A 22,012-nucleotide genomic window follows, 5' to 3' on the forward strand; every position below is an offset into this window, starting at 1 on the left:
CAGAATATATAAAAGGAGTTTATTATCCTTATACCTAACAAGAACCATAGAATGTTAGAGCTATAAGGGTTACTTTAAGAAGAATATTGATATGAGAAAATATTTTCAAAGCTGGTACAGAATGGTAAACAGCCTTGGATCCATGTCATCTGAGGATTATTGGAAGAAACAAGTTGTTTAAGATGAGTTAACAGATCACTTAGCAGTAAAAAATACCAGGGTGCCCCAAACAAACAATTTGATAGAACCATAGAATTCATTGATTGAGTCTAAAAGCTAAAGTAATTATGTCCCAGGTAAATTAAGCTCAAAATCTCATAGGTAGGATGAATTTGAATTCAGATCCTATAAATCCTGTAATCCTGTTTACAGGATGCTTAGATAAGAGAAGATTTATGAGAATATGCTGACTGTGTAAAATAAGTTGTTAAAATGCAAACTTGTTCTGCTTGATTCCATAGGACAGAACCAGAAAGAAGGGGTAGAAGACAAAGAGAGACAAAGTTAGGTTTGTTGTCAGAAAAAAAATTTTCAAACAATTAGAACAATCCAAAAATGGAATGAGATGCCTTTGGAGATGAAAGATTCTCTTTCATTGGAGAACTTTGGACACAGACCCTATGACCACTTATTAGTTATGGGGTAATAGGAAATGCTTGTCAAGTGTGGGTTGGATTAAATGGCATCTGAGGTCCCTTCCAAATTTAAATTCTATGACCTTCTTTGAGCCTCCCCTGGCTTTTGACACTCTTCTCTTGATTCTGTCTGAATACTCCTTTGTCTTCTTTGGGTAGATCACATATCATCATGTTCCCATCCACTAAGCTTGGCGATTTTTCCAGGAATTGGATCTTTTTATGTGACTCCAGTCTTCTTCAGTAAACTCACTAATTCCCATGGGCCAGATGTCCAAATGAATACATCTAACCTCAAATTTGAGGTTCATGTCACCAGTTGCGCCCTGGACCTCTCTACCTGAAAGTGCCAATGGCTTCTCAAACTCAGTATGTCCAAAATGGAGCTTATGACATTTCCGCCCAAACCCCATGTAGCATGATCTTTCAAATCACCAGAGTTTATGATCTCAGGGTCGTCTTTGTCTCTTCATTCTCTTTAACCCACCATGTTAGGTGAAAGTTACCAAGTCTTGTTAATTCTACCTCCACAATATGTCACCTATCTCCTCTCCATAGAATATCTTTTTTTTAAAAAATTGATTTTTTAAAGACTGACAGAGTGCTTTCCGTGGGGGGGGGGGAAGCAAGATTGGGGGGGAGGGGAATTGTAAAACAAATAATATCTTTAATAAAAATAAATTTAAAAAAACACTATGAAGAAGAGACAGGATATAGAATTTTCCAGGCAAGTCAAATCACCAGCATTATCTGAACCATTATCTCCCCTCAGATCCCACTGGAGACAACCTGGGACCCCGAACCCAAGAGCCTCTGGAATAGCAATGTTTTGAGCCCAGTGCCTACAGTTGACATCCTAACTCTTATAGAGATACAGCCTGGCAAGTGCCTCCCATGAGGACTGCAGTCACATCTACTGAAGACCTAAAAAAGAATATTCTTGTCATCTTTGGTATTGTTACATGGTTCAGTATCAGACACTGATGTTAAAGAAGAGAAATCACCAGCTGTTCTGCTGCTGCAACCTAAGGATCACAGGGCTTTTCCACCTTACCTGAAAGTATTATCTCCCCCAATAGAATGTAGGCTCCTCTCAAATTATCTTCTACTTAATGACTATGTATATATTTGTTCTCTTTATTGTCTATGCTCTGTATTTCTTACATTGATGTACTGTCTCCTTCATTAGAATGTAAGTGTCTTGAGTACAGAGATATTTCATTCTCTGTATTTCTCTTCCTAGCACTCAGTATAGGGTCTAGCACATAGTTGTTGACAAAGCTCTAGCTTTAGTCTGAAGAATCATTTCCAACCTATTCTTGTAATGTTATTGGCCAATCTTACCCAAAGCAAACCCTCTGCTCCAAGATCTCTTTGGTGTCCTTTATTGCCTCCATTTTTGCTCATGCCTGAGATTTGTCAACCAATTTTAATTTGGACAAGGACAGTGATTTTTAAACAAATAGATGAAATAGTCAACTGTTTCAAGTCCTATTCCAGATCAACTTTTTTAATAAAACAATTCTTATTTCAAAAAAAATTGATTTTTTTATTGATATCTTTTTTTTAGATCCCCCTATTATCTCTCTCTCTACTCTCCTCCAAAACCATTATTTTTTTCAAGTTTAGGCTCTTGTTACCTCTTACCTAGACTATTGTAGCAGCCTCCTAATTGGTCTCCATGCTTTCAAACTGTTCCCTCTTGAATCTATGCAACACACAGCTGTCAAATTGATATTCTTTAAACACAAATCTGGTCCTGTCACTTCCCTAGTGAATAATTTTCTGTGGTTCCTGATTGCCTCCAGAATAAAATAAAGCCTCAGTGTGGTATTTAAAGCCTTCCACAATCTGTTTTTTTTTGTTTACCTTTGTAGTCATGTTTCACAGTACCCTCCCATTCCACACAATTCTCTGTATCAATAAAATAGGCACAATAGGTACAGTACATAATTTTCCCTCTCACTTAAAGACCTTTGTTCAAAGTGATCCATGTCTAGATTGCTCTTCTTCCTTTTTTGGAACAATCCTAACTTCAAAAAATATTAATACTTCTTATTTAGGTGAGTATAGATCACTTAACAGTAAAAGTACCAGGGTACCTAAGCAAACAATTTCATAGAATCATAGATATAGAGGGGACTTTAGAGTTCATTGATTCAGTCAAACAGTTAAAGTAATTGTGGTCTAGGTAAGTTAAGGTCAAGAGCTCAAAGGCAGTTAAAAAAAGAGGTAGGATCTGATCCCAACTCCTGTACATCCAAATTAGTACACTTTGAACTGCATTACACTTTATCTCCTGTTACTATCACGTCTATGCTCTCAGAAAACAAGCACTTAGCCTGACATTCCCTAACACTACCACCCTCTCCAGTGCTGAGAAAATTTAAAAGAAGAAAATAGTGCCAAATTGAGAAAAAATAAGCATGAAGAGAGGATAATGCAGATAATGGATAAGAAAATACCTTTTCCTTTTACTGGTGAAATCAATGAATAGGTAGCCAGGGTTTTAATCTTTTTATAAATGGGAGCACATTTTATATTCAAATTAGTAGGCTTGCTGGAAACCCTAGTTCATCCAAATGTTCCTGTGACCTATTTGTGCCCAACCTGTGGTAGGGCATTCTGAGCTTATATTGGTCTCATTAACTACAATTTGGACACACTGTAGCTTGACTCTTAACAGAGTGATGTCATTTTGTTCATTTTTTGAGAAAGAAGGACAACCAACCAACCAGATAGAGGGGTAGAAAAGACTATTAGCTCTGGAGTCAGAAAGACCTGAGTTCAAATGTAGTCTTAGACATTTAGAACTACTACTATTACTATGAGCCATCAATTTCTATGATGTTTGACAAATATCATCTCATTTTATTTTTACAACTATCCTGAGAGGGAGGTGCTAATATTATCCTTATTTTGTAGATAAGGTAAGTCAGACAAAGGTTAAATGACTTTTCCAGGGTCACACAACTAGTAGGTATCTAAGGATGGATTTGAACTCAGGTCTTCCTGACTCTATGTCTATACTCTTACCACTATTGTAACCCTGAGCAAATTATTTGTCTGCTTCAATTTTCTCATCTGGGAAATGGTAATAATAGCAGTACCCACCTCCTGGGGTTGTTTTGTGGATCAAATGAGATAATATTTTTTAAGCACTTTACAAACCAAAAAACACTATGTAAATATCAGGGAGGAAAGAGGTTTTTTTGAACTTCCTTTCTTAATTGCTAGTTGTCTTTCTCTCTTAAATTAACTTTGTATAACTTTTTTTATGGCTTGTATTTATTTGTCTGTGGGCATATCATATTTCCTCTAAGGTTCACAATGGAAGATAGGCTCTGTTTCTTCTTGTATCCTCAGCACTTTACACAAGATACCCAGAGTAATGGATTGATAAATGTTGGTTGCAATAATTTTCCTTGATTGACTTGGTTCATAGGTCTAAGGACTTTCCAGGGTTTGCCCTTCCTAGGAAAGTGCTGGTTTGAGCTTTGCCTATTATATGACAAGGACTGAACCAAAGCAATCTGGAGAATTCATTTGTGGTTCTATCCCCTTCTCCCTCAGAGTCCATGTCCTCTCCCATGACTTAACTCTCCAGTTCTTTGGGATTAGAACATTGCTTCTCACTTCCTCTGAGACAGACCAAAAAGCTTTTACTGCATCCCTGTCCATACTACCTGTGGGTAATTCTGAAATGCATCAGGACCTTTCCCTCTCATATGAATGACCTACACGAGGAAGGTGACTACAAGAATTACCTACCAGGTATGACAGAGCCCTTCTGATCATGACCTGTTTCTTAGTTCCAGTATAATATACTCCATAGATTATCAGACAAGTGCCTAAAAGTCCCCTGGAGAAGCCTAGCCATAGTGGTCCCCACCCGGAGCTTGATTCCTCTCTGACTTTCTTTAAGGAACTTTTTTGAAATTCATCTTAAATAGTCCTTCCTACTAAATAAAGAGTGCTTGTCTTCTTGTCTTTTGTCCTTATCTCTTTCTCTAGTTTTCCTAATTAATGTCATCCGTTCTCATGGCATTAATAAAATCATTTTATCTCCTGAATGTGTCTGTCTTCTATTTAATCAGTTTTGTGGAAGGAAAGAATTTCTATTTGTTTTACTCATGCTCTACATAATTTTGTAGTGCAAAAACATTGTTAGTTTTTTTTAAAGGATGTGGATTCAGTATAGTTTCAACCCTTTATTAGCTTTGTGATGTTAAGCAAGACAAATGACTGAGTCTCAGTTGTCTCATGACTCAAGTTCAGTGAACATTTATTAAGTGCCAAGTATGGACAAGATACAGTGATAGAACAGACTCCACTGTCAACTTTGAATTCCATAAGGAAAAGACACTAGAAAACACATAGGTACAGACACACACACACACACACACACACACACACACACACACAAACATTCAACACACACAAACATCTAAGAGAGGAGGGAAAAAACTAGAACAAAAAAATTTGCTGTGAGGAACAAGAGATAGAAATAACTCATTTGGATTGAGGCAATAATTACTTCATTTGGAGAAAATCTGGGGAAGACTAACTGGAGGAACTAACACTTGAAATGGACCTTGAATGAATGTAGGAATGAAAAATCATTTCAAACATTTTGTATGACCTAGATAGACCCCTTGGGAATACTAAAACAAAAGCTAAAGCAAATCCATGCCCTCAAGGAACTAACCCCTTAGGGAAGTTGATGGGATAGTAAAAGGGGCCTGAAAAAAGTAGATTGATACACACTCCATCCAAGAATGATGGCAGAATTGATTTGATCATAGTTCATGGTACAAGCTAGGAAGCACAGGGCAACTAGGTGGCATGATGGAGAATGCAGGACCTGGAGACAGGAGGACTCTTCCTCCTGAATTCAAATCTGACCCCAGACAGGAAGTAGCTTTGTGGCCCTAGACAAGTCACTTAACCCTGTATGCTTCAGGTTCTTCATGTGAAAAAAGAGTTAGAGAAGGAAATAGCAAATCACTTCAATATCTTGGCCAAGAAAATCCCATAAAGGGTCATGAAAAATCAGAAATTACTGAGTAACAACAACTGAGCTGGAATAAGAGAAGAAAGAGTAGATGAGGTGATTAGAAAGGAGGAAGAGGGAGAAGCTAGGTGGCACAATGGATAGAGCAGCACAGCCTCCTGGAATGTTTAAATCTAGCCTCAGACACTTAATAATTACCTAGCTGTGTGACCTTGAGCAAGTCACTTAACCCCATTTGCCTTGCAAAAAAAAAAAAGGAGGAAGAGAGGCTTGGCTGGAAGTTTCAGTCAATTAATCATCAAGGCATGGCTTGTTTCCACTATGTAAACACCATGTTCCAAGCACTCTGGCTAGGTCCTGGGATTACAAATACAAAAATGAAACAGTCATTGCCCTGCAGGAGCTTCCATTATATCAGAAACAACTACACAAATAAATATATCCCGTTGTTTCTTTTATCTGCCCCTTCTAGTCTACAATTAAATTGAGGGGGAGGTGGATCTCCAGATCATTATTCTAATTTAGCTTGAAGAGCAAGAGTAGGATAAATAAGAGGACCAAGGTGTGCAGTTTGGATTATCCAATGTGAGCTCCTTGAGTGTAGGGACTGTCTTATTTCTTTTTTGCATCCTAAGGGCTTAGCACAATACACACTGATAGTAGGCATATAATAAATGACTGACTGGTTGAAATGTAGACTACTAAATCACAGATTAAAGCTGGGAAGGAGCCCACTACTCTCATTTTATAGAAGAGGAAACCGAGAACAAGGAATATTGAGCGTCATCCATCATACTTGAGGTCACACTGGTAATGACGGAACTGGGATTCAAATGCAAGTTCCTTTACTCTAAGTCCTGTTTTCTTTCTTGTGTAAGGGAAAATACCAAGAAATTAAGCCAGTCGGTGCAGAAAAAAATTTGCATTACTCATCTCATCGGTTTGTTGTGAGGCCCAAACGAGTTAACATGTAACAGCTTAGAAAATCTAAAAGAGCTAAATAAATGTAAGTTATTGTCATTTCTATATTCTTTAGGGGCATGATACTATTCTCCTTTAAGGCATCAGGAGGAGGAATGGTTTTTCTCCAGTCGGAAGATGGTCTATTGATTTGCAGCTGAGGAGCTTCCTGTCCTCTCTTCTTCATTCTCTCCTTGCAGGCTATTGTGCCTGATTGTTGGAATCAATAGAGGCCTGCCCTCTGGGAAGAAAGCCCCTTGCTTAGGTTTCTGGGATGCATTTTTGTGGCTCTTGGTTTCAGCTGGGAATGCTGCTTTTGTTTCTACCGTTTGATTAATTATTCTTCTATATAGAGTGTTCTGTAAAAATTATCCAGCTGTCCTAATAACCATTCTATAAGGATGAGAATTATCCTTGTGTTACAGAGTGATCTGGAAAGCTTTGTGAGGTTAAATCATTAGACTCTGGATTAAAGTGCTAGCAAGTATCAATCTTTTTTTTTTGTACTTAAAGATTTTATTTATTTTGAGTTTTACAATTTCCCCCCAATCTTACTCCTCCCCATAGAGCAAGTATCAATCTTAACTAAAACGATATGATCTAGACTTAGAGATCTAGAGATTGTAACTCCTAAATTTAGAGACCATGGACTCCAGTTCCATCACATAGATGAGAAAACAGAGGCAGAAACAATATTTAAGGGATTTCCCCAGAGCCACACCACACTCTCAAAGGTAGGATTTGAACTTGAGGCTTCTCCCTACTGCCAATATATGCAGTTTTTCCTCTCCTGTTTCACCACTTGTTCCTAACATGGTTTCCACCTACTGCAACATGAAGGAAAGGACATGTATGATCGCAGCTGGCACACTTACCCCACTCAGAACTGTCAAATTGGGGCTGGAGAGGGATCCTGATGGTGCCTGAAATATGAAGCCCCATGGTTACCTATAACCCCCCCAAGAGCAGTCTGCAAAATGGTCCCAGTGACAGTAATGAAGACATTCTATGTGTTAAATTGCTTATTCTCTGCAAGGAAAAAAAGCGGAGGGGAAGGAATGAAAATCACAGATTTTCTCAATTCTAGCTTAACCTCTCCCCTTTTTTCTATCCCTGGGAGCTAAGAAGCATTTTAGAATTGTCATTATTTACTTATTTTGTTCAACAAAAATTATAGATTGCATAGGATGTATGTGACATTACCAGTAGGAAGAAAGTGAGATAAATTGTTTATTAAAATAGTAGAAAATACTGTTGGCAATTTATCTCTAAGATAGAATAAATTGTCTTTTATCTTTCCATGTTAAAGATCAGCCAAATATTTTTTTGATTGAAACTTGAATCAAAACTGCAACAAGATGACGATGGGAAAGCTAAATAACCTTTTTTTTAATCTTCCTGTGTTTAAAGTATGACAGATACCTTTTTTTTTTTACTTAAACTTGAGGCAAAACTGTAACAGGAAGTTAAATTGTCTTATTTTTCTGCTTTGCAGAGATTTAAAGCAAAATTGCGGTCGACGAGGATGGGATTCGAACCCACGCGTGCAGAGCACAATGGATTAGCAGTCCATCGCCTTAACCACTCGGCCACCTCGTCACAGAACTCTACGGCTTCCTGGCAGCTATAGGGAATATACGCAGCTGAGCGGTGACGCACTGCTGCGGGAGTCGCCATGCTGTACGGAGGAATACAAAGGGCCTCAACACTTCATTACAGCCCGCAAGCGACCCCGTTTAAAAAAGAATCCGAGGAGAGTAGCCGCCGCCATACTGTACGGACCCCGTGAAGGAGAGAATGCTGGGTAATCAGAGTGAACTAAGAAAAGAAGGAGAAAAATAGATGAGAAGCGACGGAAAGGGAGAATGAGAAAAAAAAAAGAGCCGCTAGGCTATATAGGAAGAGGAGGGGGACGCAAGGTCGGGTTGAATGCCCGGGGCGGGGAGGGGGGGAAGGGGGGCCAGCTGGGCGGGGCCTAGGTTGCGGCGCTTCCGGGCGCGCAGGCGTGGTTTGTGCGCCTGCGCGGCGCGAGGCGGTTAGATTTGAACCGTCGCGCTGAAAAGGCTGCGGAGCTGCATGGCCACACGGAGCGAGCGCCCGCCGAGACCGAGCCCGCGCGCGAGCCTTCCCCGCGGCCCCCGGACGATGAGTAGGTCGACAAGGTGGGCACCTGAGGGTCGGGGGGGTTTGAGTTCCGGGGGGGCTGCCTGGGGCGGAGCGCGGGAGGGCGGCGCCGCCTCCTCGGTCACCTCCCCGGGCCCGCCCCGGCCGCCTCGCCTCAGGTGGGCCCCGAGGCCGGCGCCGCTTGGAGCCCGGGCCGAGCCGGAGAGCCGAGGAGGAATCTGGGGGAGTATCCCAACCAACCCGCGCTGTGCCCGGCCTGATGGGGAAACTGAGGCCCGGGGCGCCGGACGCGGCGGCTCGTCCCCTCCCTCCCAGAAGACCTTGTTCTTAGCCACTTTGCATACCTCCTACTTTATTTATACTGTCTTGACACCGCTACCCGGGTAGAATGAAGCTTCTTAAATGCGTGCAGTTGGACGGGAAGAGGCAAATGCTTGATAGTGCAGGTTGAAGAGAGTACTACTGGGCAATACTATTCTGGGAGACACATTTTTATTTATTTTTTTATTTTTTTTCATGTTTTTGCAAGGCAAATGGGGTTAAGTGGCTAGCCCAAGGCCACACAGCTAGGTCATTATTAAGTGTCTGAGGCCGGATTTGAACTCAGGTACTCCAGACTCCAGGGCCGGTGCTCTATCCACTGCACCACCTAGCCACCCCAGGTTTTTTTTTTTTTTTTAAAGGATTTGAGCTGCTTAAGTTTTCTGCTTAAGTAGCATGGGTAAAAGTAGTCGAGGCAGATTTAGGCTGTAAGGAATGTAAGGAAAAAAAGCCTTGACTGTTAGAACTGACCAGAAGTGCAAGGAGCTGCCCCCAGAGGTGTGGTGGTTTCCCCTTGTTTTTCTGATCTCCAGAAAACAAAACAAGGAGTAAGCAGATTGAAATTGTAAAGACAAGATTTTTGGCATTGATGTAAAGAAAAACTTTATAACAGCAATCTAAAAGTGGAATTAATCTCTCTCTGGACAGTGGAGATTCAAAGTCAGTGTTGGATTTACATTTGTTTATACTAATTTGGACTTTTTTTTTTTTTTAGTTTTTTCAAGGCAATGGGGTTAAGTAGCTTGCCCAAGGCCACACATCTAGGTAATAATTAAGAGTCTGAGGTCAAATTTGAATTCAGGTCCTCCTGACTCTGGGCCGGTGTCTATCCATTGCGCCACCTAGCCACCCCATTTTGTAAAAATTCTGCACCACCTAACTGCCCCCTGTTTACAGTAATTTGGAAAGGATTCTTGTTTGGAATGTTGTTAAGGTATGAGCTCAATGAAAAGGCCTCTGAAATTTTTCTTGAAATATGTGAAGGTTTGATCAAGTTGCTTGGTTAGTTAGAACTAAGTTTTTGGTAGATCTAAACTTAGCCATAAAATAGTCTAGCCTATGCCCCTCCTTTACCCTGTAGATAGTTGGAAAGTCTGGAAGTAAGATAAATTGAGATAGCAAGGGGGTACATAAGATTTGATAATGTTTTTGGCTTATTGCTTTTTTAAATTGACAGTCAAAAAGCTCAACCTTGAAAGCATATTGGTCAATGTAGTCTAATATGAGAAATTCTGGTTCTTTATTGATTCTGGCACAGTTAAGAGGGCAACAGTAGTTGTACCATAATATAGTAAGACTTAATATTTGTGATAATTCTATAAAATTAAGATGATATATTTTGAGTACCATTCTTCTGTTAGGTGTGCACAGTTGATGCGAGTTTGTCATTTTATATTGTAATTTTTTGTTATCAGTTTCTTCAGTAATAATATTTATACCATCCATATTAACAACAGACTACAAATAGATCTGGATCTTTTGGACAATAGAAATACTCTGAATATGTATTTGCATTGAAGAGAGATTGCCTGGCATAGTGAATGGAAGTGGCTTTTACCCTGGATTCAAGTCCTGCCTTAGATATAAACTGGCATTGTGATCTCAGGCAAATCTCTTTACCTTTGATAACTTCCAAATATTTTAAGAGGAGACAGGGTCTGCATAATAGAGTTTCCTTACCAGAAATTTCCTATACCAATGAAAAACAACTAGATGTGCATGCCTGCTGTTTTTAAGCATGTTTCTATTGTGTGTATGTGTACTTGGAAAAGAATAAATACTTGAGGGCTATATCCTAGGTTTGTTGTTCACTCTTGACGGTTTTCTCTCTCCATTTTAACCTTATTGTTTTAATTATTATATTCAAAAGACATGACTTGAGCACCTAGTGAGAAGTTACCATACACTATTTTCTCTCATGTGAGTAACAAGGATTTTTTCTGATCCCTGAAATTTCTCAGGTCTTTCCAAAACTGAAATCATGCATTAAAGATAAAATGACTTAAGCTGTTTCCCTGGTCTGGGGTTTCCAGAATCCAAAAGAAACTTAAAAAATTCCCCCAAAACAAGGAAAATGAAGCTTAAAGAACTTGAACTTAATTAGCATCCCTCTTCCTCCTCCTCCCATGTACCATGTATTTGGTGTTTTGTTTGTTTGATTTGCTAGGCAAAAGTTAAGTGACTTGCCCAAGGTCACACAGCAAAGTAAATAGTGACTGAAGTGGGAGGCCTGGTGCTCTATCCACTGCATCGCCTACCTGACCCTCTCCCATGTACTTGTTGCCAGGATGGACTGATGGACCATGAACCTGAGACAAGCTTATATCAGAACACACTCCTAGTCCTCATTCTATTCTCCCTTTTTCTAGTGTCATAGATACACTTGACTAGGATAAGAAAATCTACTCAGTTTTTTTTTTCTTTTTCTTTTCTTTTTCTTTTCTTTTTCTTTTTTTTAGTTTTTGCAAGGCAATCTGGTTAAATGACTTGCCTAAGGTCATGAAGCTAGGTAATTATTAAGTGTCTGAGACTGAATTTGAACTCAGGTCCTCCTAACTCCAGAGGCAATGCTCTATTCACTGTGCCATCTATCCTCACCCTTCTTGCTATTTAAAAATGATTTTTTTTTAGTTTTCAACATTTTTTTGTTTTCTATTTTTTTATTTAAAAATTTTTCTTTTGAATTTTTACAATTTTTTTTCCTATCTCACTTTCCTCCCCCCCACCCCCACAGAAGGCAGTCTGATAGTTCTTACATTGTTTCCATGCTATACACTGATCAAAATTGGATGTGTTGAGAGAAAAATCATATCCTTAAGGAAAAAAAAACTGGAAGAGAAAGCAAACTTACTTAATACATAAGATAACTTTTTTTTTTTAATTAAAGGTGATAGTCTTTGGTCTTTGTTTAAACTACACAATTCTTTCTTTGGATACAGATGGTATTCTCCATCACAGATATGCTAAAATTGTCCCTGATTATTGCACTGATGAAATGAGCAAGTCCCTTAAGGTTGTTCATCACGCCCACATTGCTATTAGGGTGTATAATGTTCTTCTGATTCTGCTCATCACACTCAGCATCAGTTCATACATATATTTTTGGGCTTCTCTGAAATCCCATCCCTCTTGGTTTCTAATAGAACAATAGTGTTCATAGCGTACATTTGAAACATACGTTCTGTAATATACATAACTATGATTTGTTCAGCCATTTTCCAGTTGATGGACATTCACTCAATTTCCAACTCTTTGCTACCACAAACAGGGCTGCTATGAATGGTTTGTGTTTTTTTTTTTTTTTTTTTTTTTTTTAGATTTTTCAAGGCAATGGGATTAAGTGGTTTGCCCAAGGCCACACAGCTAGGTAATTATCAAGTGTCTGAGGTCAGATTTGAACCCAGGTACTTCTGACTCCAAGGCCGGTGCTCTATTCATTGCGCCACCTAGCCGCCCCATATGAATGTTTTTGTAAAAGTGAAGTTTTTACCCTTTTCCATGATCTCTTCAGGGTACAGACCCAGTAGTGGTATTGCTGGATCAAAGGGTATGCACATTTTTATTGCCCTTTGGGCATAATTCCAAATTGCTCTCCAGGAAGGTTGGATGAGTTCACAACTCCACCAACAATGTATTAGTGTCTCAGATTTCCCACATCCTTTCCAACATTGATCATTGTCCTTTCTGGCCATATTGGCCAATTTGAGAGGTGTGAGATAGTACTTCAGAGATGCTTTAATTTGCATTTCTCTAAATCAGTAATGATTTAGAGCAATTTTTCATATAACTATAGATTGCTTTGATTTCTGAACATTTATTTTTTTAGGTTTTTGCAAAGCAAGGGGCTAAGTGGAAAGTGGCCACACAGCTAGGTAATTATTAAGTGTCTGAGGCCAGATTTGAATTCAGGTCCTCCTGACTCCAGGGCCAGTGCTCTATCCACTGCACCACCTGGCCGCCCCTGAACATTTATTTATTTATTTATTTAGGCTCCTAGTTTTTAATTTTTATTAAAGATATTATTTGAGTTTTACAGTTTTCCCCCAATCTTGCTTCCCTCCCCCCACCCCCACCCCACAGATAGCACTCCGTCAGTCTTTACGTTGTTTCCATGTTGTACCTCCATCCAAATTGGGTGTGATGAGAGAGAAATCATATCCTTAAAGAGAACAGAATTCTCAGAGGTAACCAGATCAAACCATAAGACATCTGGGTTTTTTTTTTCCGAATTAAAGGGAATAGTCCTTGTACTTTGTTCAAACTCCACAGCTCCTTATCTGGATACAGATGGCACTCTCCCCTGCAGACAGCCAAAAATTGTTCCCAATTGTTGCGCTGATGGAATGAGCAAGTCCTTCAAGGTTGAACATCACTCCCATGTTGCTGTTAGGGTTTTTCTGGTTCTGCTCATCTCACTCAGCATCAGTTCATACAAATCCCTCCAGGTTTCCCTGAAATCCCTTCCCTCCTGGTTTCTAATAGAACAATAGTGTTCCATGACATACGTATACCACAGTTTGCTAAACCATTCCCCAATTGAAGGACATTTACTGGATTTCCAATTCTTTGCCACCACAAACAGGGCTGCTATGAATATTTTTGTACAAGTGGTGTTTTTACCCTTTTTCCTCATCTCTTCAGGGTATAGACCCAGTAGTGGTATTGCTGGGTCAAAGGGTATGCACATTTTTGTTGCCCTTTGGGCATAGTTCCAAGTAGCTCTCCAGAAGGGTTGGATGAGTTCACAGCTCCACCAACAGTGTAATAGTGTCCCAGATTTCCCACATCCCTTCCAACAATGATCATTATCCTTCCTGGTCATACTGGCCAATCTGAGAGGTGTGAGGTGGTACCTCAGAGAAGCTTTAATTTGAATTTCTCTAATAATTAATGATTTAGAGCATTTTTTCATATGGCTATGGATTGCTTTGATCTCCTCATCTGTAAATTGCCTTTGCATATCCTTTGACCATTTGTCAATTGGAGAATGGCTTTTTGTTTTATCTGTGCAAAAACTTTTTAATTTAATGTAATCGAAATCATCTAATTGGTTCTTAGTGATGTTCTCCAACTCTTCCTTAGTCCTAAACTGTTCCCCTTTCCATAGATCTGACAGGTAGACTAGTCCTTGATCTTCTAATTTGCTTATAGTATTGTTTTTTATGTCTATGTTCTGTAACCATTTGGATCTTATCTTGGTAAAGGATGTGAGGTGTTGGTCTAATCTAAGTTTTTTCCATACTAACTTCCAATTATCCCAGCAGTTTTTATCAAAGAGCGAGTTTTTATCCTGGTGGCCTGACTCTTTGGGTTTATCAAACAGCAGATTACTATAATCCTCTCCTGCTTTTACACCTAGTCTTTAATGAGCTAGAAAAAAATTGTAAGTAAATTCATATGGAGAAATAAAAAGTCAAGAATTGCCAGGAGCTTAATGAAAAAAAATGCAAACGAAGGTGGCTTAGCACTACCCAATCTAAAATTATATTATAAGGCATCAGTCATCAAAACTGGTATTGGCTAAGAAATAGAGTGGGGGACCAGTGAACATTTATTTTTGTAAAATTTTGAGTTCCAAATTTTTCTCCCTCTCTTCCTTCCCCCTGTCCCCAAGACAACAAGTAATCTGTTACAGGTATTACATGTACAATCATGTTAAACATATTTCCATATTACTAATGTTTTGAAAGAAGAATCAGAACAAAAGGGAAAAATCACAAGAAAGAAAAAACATGAAACAAAAAATATGAAAATAGAATGCTTATTCTGCATTCAGATTCCATAATTCTTTCACTGAACATAGATGAGATTTTTTTCCATCACAAGTCTTTGAGAATTATCTTTGATCACTATATTGCTGAGAAGTGCTAAGCTAATCATAGTTATATTATATTTATATATTCATATTGTCTATCATTATACAGTGTAGCTGCTACTCTGTACAATATTCTCCTGGTTTCTGCTCACTTCACTCAGCATCAGTTCATGTTAAGTTCCAGGTTTTTCAAAAATCTACCTGTTCATCATTTCTTTTAGCATAATAGTATTCCATAACATTCACATACCACAATTTATTCAACCTTTTCCAATTGATGAACATTCCCTCGATGTTCAATTCTTTACGATCACAAAAAGGGTACCATAGGTATTTTTGTACATATGGGTTCTTTTCCCTTTTTTTAATGATCTCTTCGGGATACAGACCTAGTAGTGGTATTCTGGTCAGGTCTTAATAGTTCACTTGGCCACAGCCCTTTTAGAGTAAAAGCCTGCCAGGGGCTAGAAATACTGTTGCTGGCATAGCAGGTTCTGCAGATTCCAAGGAAAGCAGGTTCTGAACTGGTGGTCCCAGGTCATAGAACTCAAAAACAAAGAGAATGAGATAGTTGCTGTTGTTGTGTTTTGTTTTTTTGTTTGTTTTTTTTTTTTAGTTTTTGCAAGGCAATGGGGTTAAGTGTCTTGCCCAAGGCTACACAGCTAGGTAATTACTAAGTGTCTGAGGTCTGAGTTGAACTCAGGTACTCCTGATTCCAGGGCCGGTGCTCTATCCACTGTGCCACCTAGCCGCTCCCAAGAATGAGATAGATTACCAGGAGAGGACATCATGTATGTGGAGAGCTAAACCTAAGGGAATAATATAACTAGAATCAACTGGTGCTAGTTTTGACCACCTAAAAGACACTCGTAACAGAGACCTGGGCTGGTGAACATGACATGCTCTCATGGAAGGAGAGTGAGTTATAGCTCCTAAGGAAACTGAAATCAGAGAGGAGGGAGTCAGGAAGTGAGTAATAAAAAAAATAAGGTGAGGGCCAGCTAGGTGGTGCAGTGGATAGAGCACCGGCCCTGGAGTCAGGAGGCCTGAGTTCAAATGTGACCTCAGATACCTAATAATTACCTAGCTGTGTGATCTTGGGCTAGTCACTTAACTCCATTGTCTTGCTAAAAAACAAACAAAAAATAAGGTGTGTGTGGGGGGAGATGGGACTAAAATTACCAAAGATTCCAGGAAAAATAAAATCCTGAATTTTCAGCAATAAAAAAACAGTAACACCAGAAAGAAATATGCCTCCAGATCTAGTAAATAAGTTCAGGCATCTATGAATAAATACTCTAAAACAAAGGAAAGTGATCTCACTTTGATGACATAGGGACCCGTGGAATTTGAGGAGACTATAGAACCACAAAAGTTTCTGAGTGGTTTAAAAGAGAAATGATAAATATGTAGATTTATATCCTATACAACAAAAAATAATGAACAGACTAAAACAACTTGAATCTGTAATGGCAAGCCTTACCAAAGAAATAAAAGAAAAAATAGATTAGGAATGTAAACATGCAGAACTGAAGAATACTCCAGAAGAGAAGCAAACAACAATAAAAGAAAATTTCACTATGCAAGCAAAATGTACTAACTTGAATCAATGATGTGAAGAGATAAACTAAGCATTATAGATCTCCCAGAAAAAGATGACAGGATAAAAAATCTTGACACCATAATGAGGGGAATAATAGAACTGCCCAGGACTTCTAAATGTAGAAAATTAAATTTTAATAAAAAGAATTGACAAATCACCTTTAACTAAGGCAGCAAACTAGTAGTTAGACATTCAGTTTAGAAACAAGTCCCTGGGACGGCTAGGTGGCGCAGTAGATAAAGCAGCAGTGGATAAAGCACCGTCCCTGGCGTCAGGAGTACCTGGGTTCAAATCTGGTCTCAGACACTTAATAATTACCTAGCTGTGTGGCCTTGGGCAAGCCACTTAACCCCATTTGCCTTGCAAAAACCTAAAAAACAAAAAAACAAACAGAAACAAGTTCCTGCTAGCCTTCAGGAGAAAGACTTTCAAATACAAAGGCAAAAACATTCAGATTACATAAAACTATTCATCCCCACTAGAAAAAGGAAGAAGGAGTGGAATAATAGAAATCAGGATGCAGACCAGAGTGACCTAGCCTAAACACACAGGATCAAAAAAAAGATGTTTTGTAACATTTTTAGAAAAACAACCAAAACTGAAGAAATTATTTTTCTTTTGATCACCCCAAAATTCAGAAATGCAGGAGGAATGAATATATCCATCCGGCAAGGACAGTAATAGATTGACAATGAAGGGCCAAAAAGAGGTTTCTCTTTACAGGAACACAAGTAGACAGGTGAAGGAAGAACTCTGGGAGAGGTGACAATGAAGTAAACAAAGCGCTTATTATGGTTAGAACCCTGCCTAGAGATAAATACTTATTTTGTGGAACTATGGCCTGAAAGAGTACATAAAAAGAAGGGGGAAGGAGAAATTGGGAAATACAGAGGAATAAGTGATAATAATGGGTCTAATCAGGGGCTAGCAAGGAGGGGAAGGTGACTTCTGTGGTGGAAAGAAGGATTGAAAAAGGACTGAAGGAAAGGAGACCTTATGTTGGAGATAATCAAGCTTTTTTGGTTTGAAGCAGGATAATAGTCTTCCAAAAAGTGACTGAGAAGGAGTTAAACAGATACAGAAGAATAAAGATAGTGTCATGGAAGCCAAGGACAAAAAGAGTACCTGGGAATGGTTAACATGGTTGAAAAACTGCAAGATGTAAAAGAATGAGGATTCTTAAAAAAGTCATTAGATTTAGTAGATAAAAGATTATTGTTAATCTTGAAGAGTTGAAGTCTTAGTGATATACTTAGAAGACAAATTGCAAAGTATTGTGAAATGAGTGGAAGGTGAGGAAATGTAAAGAATGTAGATAACTCAAGAGTTTGACTGTGAAAGGGAGAAAAGATAAAGGTTGGGAAGAAAGGAACAGATAAAAATTGTTTAAGGATAGGGGTGACATGGATATGTTGATTGCTGGAGGGGAGTGCAGGGATGGATAAAGAGATACTGAAAATGAGAGGAAATGATCCACATTTTATGGTCTATACTGGATGAGATAAGAGAATATGGGTTCAAGAGCTGCCAATAGAAATGGCATTGGAGTTGACCCAATTCTACATTAGAGATTGGAGCAAAGAAGAGAGAATGGGGATGATGAAAATGTGTTTTGAGTTTGGAGAAGAGAGTTTGCAAATGGTAGTAAACGAGGTCCTCTGATGAGAGACTGGAGCTAGTGTAACTACATAGGAGTCCTAAGGAGTGAAAAATATTTTAAAAACCTACTGTGAAGAATGTGATGGAGATTAAGCAAGAATGGGAAAAAAAAGATTATCTTGGGGCCTGGTTGTTTGTCCTTCTCAAAGAGGACTATGATATCAGTAAGGTGATTGATTACATGGCTTTCAGGTAAATTGTATTTAAGTGGGGGAGGGCTATGCAAAATCACCAGCCTCATTTTTCCAGAACCATCTGGGTCCAGTGGCAAGATATTGTTGGTGTTAACTGCAATAATATAAGTGCTTAACTTAGACTGTGTTGCAGATATTACATAGTTAAAATTCTGTGCCTTTCCAAAAGTAAACTGTTAAACCTGGTGCCTTAGCCATACTGACCTTGTGAAGAAAAGTTTTACTTTTAAAAGTTTTTTTTGAAACAAAAGACAATATATTTTGACTTACCATTTTAATAAAAGCTCTGTGGTAGCTTGGTTTCATTTCCTAAAGTATGTAGTAAACCTCAGGGGGCTGTATAATGTCCATTTTGGACAGCCCTGGACTATAGAAAATGCTTTTCTTTCACCCATGAGAAACTGCCTCCTTATTATAGATAACTTACCCATCTGTAACTCAGGAGAGGAAAGGGTGACCTAAGGGGGAGAATTGTGGATTCAGGCATGGGTACAAGTTGAACCTCTGCCTAGGAAAGTACCATCTCCCTTATCAATGATACCCAAGCTTGAGAAGACCATGGTCAGAGCCTCCTTGATTTCCCTCCTCCCTTTCCTCAAATTCCAACTTTGATAACTTCACAAATGGAAAATCCTCAAGTCTGTGGGTACCTGACTGACATCCCCTTCCTTGCGCAGTCAATAATTGTTCTGCTTTTTGACTCTGCTTATTTTCTAAGCATTAATAAAGGTCTTTTGACTCCTTTTGACTGAGAGATAGTTCCATATATGAGATTCTCTCACTGACTCTGAACAGGAATCTCAGTGCTCTGAGACACTTGACAGAGCTTGTGGAATTTTCCATGACAATAAAGATCAGGACAACTGGAGGGTGGCCCTGAATGCAATGGAAGACCTTTGCCTTTTTAACTTTTAATTTTGTCTTTTTTCCAGATCTCAATTTGACTGAGGCAGCACCCATTCAGTGATTAAGGCTAGCTAACAAATATGGTAAAGAATGGCATCTTTTACATAACTAAAAAGGAAAAAAAAAATTAGTCTGGGAGGGAGAAGAGGGCTCAGGGCTTCCTGCCCAAATAGGAACAATTGCTATTTACACTTAACTCTGAGCCATCACAAATGGCTCAGGTTGAGATTGGATAATAAACTAATAGTTTAGTACAAATGTGTTACTTTTTTCAGTAATGTTCAGAAGCATGTAAGTAGCAACAGAGGCCAAATGTAAGGTTATCCAGATTTGAGAATTGGCAAGGTATGACTGGCAGTAGGACAAGAGAACAGCGAATTCAAGCATAGCTTATAGTTTGTGGTTGAATGGATTGATCAAGACTGGAGGGAGACCAGAATTTGCATGCTAGGTTGCCTCTGAGGTTTTTTCCAGTTTTATTTTACTTTATTTTTTTTAATTTTTTAGAAAGATTTTATTTATTTTGAATTTTACAATTTTCCCCTAACCTTACCTCCCTCTCCCCACCCCACCCCCACAGAAGGCAGTTTGCTAGTCTTTATATTGTTTCCATGGTATACATTGATATAAGTTGACTGTGAAATCATATCCTTAATTAAGGAAGGAAAAATTAAATAAAAGAGATAGCAAAATTACATAATAAGATAACAGTTTTTCTTTTTTTAAATGAAAGGTGATAGTTTTTGGTCTCTGTTCAAACTCCACAATTCTTTCTCTGGATACAGTTGGTATTCTCCATCTCAGATACCCCAAAATTGTTCCTGATGGTTGCACTGATGAAATGAGCAAGTCCATTAAGGTTGATCATCATTCCCATGTTGTTGTTAGGGTGAACAGTGTTCCTCTGGTTCTACTCATCTCTCTCAGCATCAGTTCATGCAAGTCCTTCCAGGCTTCCCTGAATTCCCACTCCTTCTGGTTTCTTTTTTTTTATGATTTTATTTGAGTTTTACAATTTTTCTTCCAATCTTACCTCCCCCCCAAAAAATCAATCTATCAGTCTTTATTTTTTTTCCCCATGTTGTACATTGATCCAAATTGAGTGTGTTGAGAGAAATCATATTGTAGGGTTCTGGTTTTTAATCCACTCTGCTGTTCATTTACATTTTAAGGGAGAGTTCATGCTATTCACATTCAAAGTTATGATAATTTATTCTTTATTGCCCTCCATGCTATCTTCCCTCTGTTTGTATTTTTACCCGGCTTCCCCTCCCTTTATCCGTATTCCCCAGTATTTTGTTTCTGGATACCACCCCCTTCAGTGTGTTTGCCCTCCTATATCACTCCCTCCCCTTTCTTTCCCCTTTCCCTTTTCCCCTTCCCCTCCTTTTGTTAGTTCCCCTTTTCCCCCCTCCCCCTCCCTTTCTTTGTTCCCTACTCCCCTTTTCCCCTTTTAATACTTGAAAGGTTAGATGTTTTATAAGTTAACTGAGTATGTGTAAGTTGACTTTAAGCCAAGTCTGATGAGAAGAACATTCAGGTGTGTCTCATCTCCCTTCTTCCCCTCTATTACCATAGGTATTTTGTACCTCTTAATGTAATGAGATTTACCCCATTCAATCAATCCCCTCCCTCCTCCTGTCTCCTTCCTGTCCCCCTTTTTAAGGAGGTAGTATTTTTAAAAAATCATTCTATCTGAGTCATAGAAAATTCTGAGTATCTGTCACTTCTAGCTAAGTATATTCTATCTAATAGAGTTAAAATTCCTGAGAATTATTAGTCTTTCTCCCAAGTGGGGTTAAAGCCAATTACATCTCTTTAGATAGCAGTCTCATGGATAGGTCATGAATGTCCATCACTTCTGGCTAGGTATATTCTCTCTGTTAGGGTTACAGTTCTCAAGATTTATGAGAATCTTTTTCCCCATGCTGGGATATAGTCGATTTCAACTTGTTGGATAGCATGTTTTTTTCTTTTACTTTTATTGCCCCCCCCCCTTTATTTTACCTTTTCATGTGTCTCTTGAACCTCCTGTTTGATGTCTATTTAGCTCTGGTCTTTTCATCAGAAATTTTTGGAATTCTTCCATTTTGTTAAGTGTCCATCTTTTTCCCTGGAGGAGAAGGCTCAGTTTTACAGGATAGTGGATTCTTGGCTGCATTCCAAGCTCCCTTGCTCTTCTAAATATCTTGTTCCAGGCCCTTTGATCCCTTAAAGTTGATGCAGCCAGGTCCTGTGTAATCCTTACTGTGGCTCCTTGATATTTAAATTCTTTCTTTCTAGCTGCTTACAGGATTTTCTCTTTTATCTGATAGTTTTGGAATTTGGCCACAACATTCCATGGTGTTATCATTTTAGGATCATTTTCTGCAGGGGATGGATGTATTCTTTCAGTAATTACTTTGACATCTGGTTCCATCAGGGCAATTTTCCATCACTAAATCCTGTAATATTAAGTCCAGGCATTTTTTTCTCTTCAGTATTTTCAGGAAGTCCAATAATTTTCAGGTTGCCCCTTCTTGACCTATTTTCGAGGTCAGTGGTTTTGCTGATGAGGTATTTTATATTTTCTTTTATTTTTTTCTATTTTTTGATTTTGTTTGACAGGTTCTTGCTGTCTCATGAAGTCATTAGTTTCTGCAGAATCCATTCTTTTCCTTTTGCAATTCCTTTTCCAATTGGTCAATTATACTTTTGAAAGAGCTTTCCATTTGACCATTTGAGGTTTTGAGAGAATTATTTTCTTTTTAGCATTTGCCCAATTGAGGATCTGAGAGATTT

At 38.7% G+C, this 22,012-nt stretch overlaps 1 protein-coding gene and 1 non-coding gene across 3 annotated transcripts in view; one reads left to right on the forward strand and one right to left on the reverse strand.

Annotated features, from left to right (window-relative positions):
• Positions 1 to 8,126: 8,126 nt before the first annotated feature.
• TRNAS-GCU (transfer RNA serine (anticodon GCU)) lies at positions 8,127 to 8,208 on the reverse strand. The gene has a single exon. It is a non-coding gene; the product is annotated as a tRNA-Ser (tRNA).
• Positions 8,209 to 8,704: 496 nt separating this feature from the next.
• Positions 8,705 to 22,012, forward strand: part of KNL1 (kinetochore scaffold 1) — a 109,583-nt gene continuing 96,275 nt past the window's right edge. The window contains exon 1 of one of the 2 annotated variants that reach the window (XM_074235109.1): positions 8,705 to 8,771. The gene's annotated coding sequence lies outside the window, so the exon portion shown is untranslated. The remainder of the gene's footprint in view (positions 8,772 to 22,012) is intronic. The other variant, XM_074235110.1, reaches the window with a different exon arrangement.

The sequence above is a fragment of the Macrotis lagotis genome, chromosome 4, assembly GCF_037893015.1.
Source record: "Macrotis lagotis isolate mMagLag1 chromosome 4, bilby.v1.9.chrom.fasta, whole genome shotgun sequence".
Taxonomy (NCBI): Eukaryota; Metazoa; Chordata; class Mammalia; order Peramelemorphia; family Peramelidae; genus Macrotis; species Macrotis lagotis.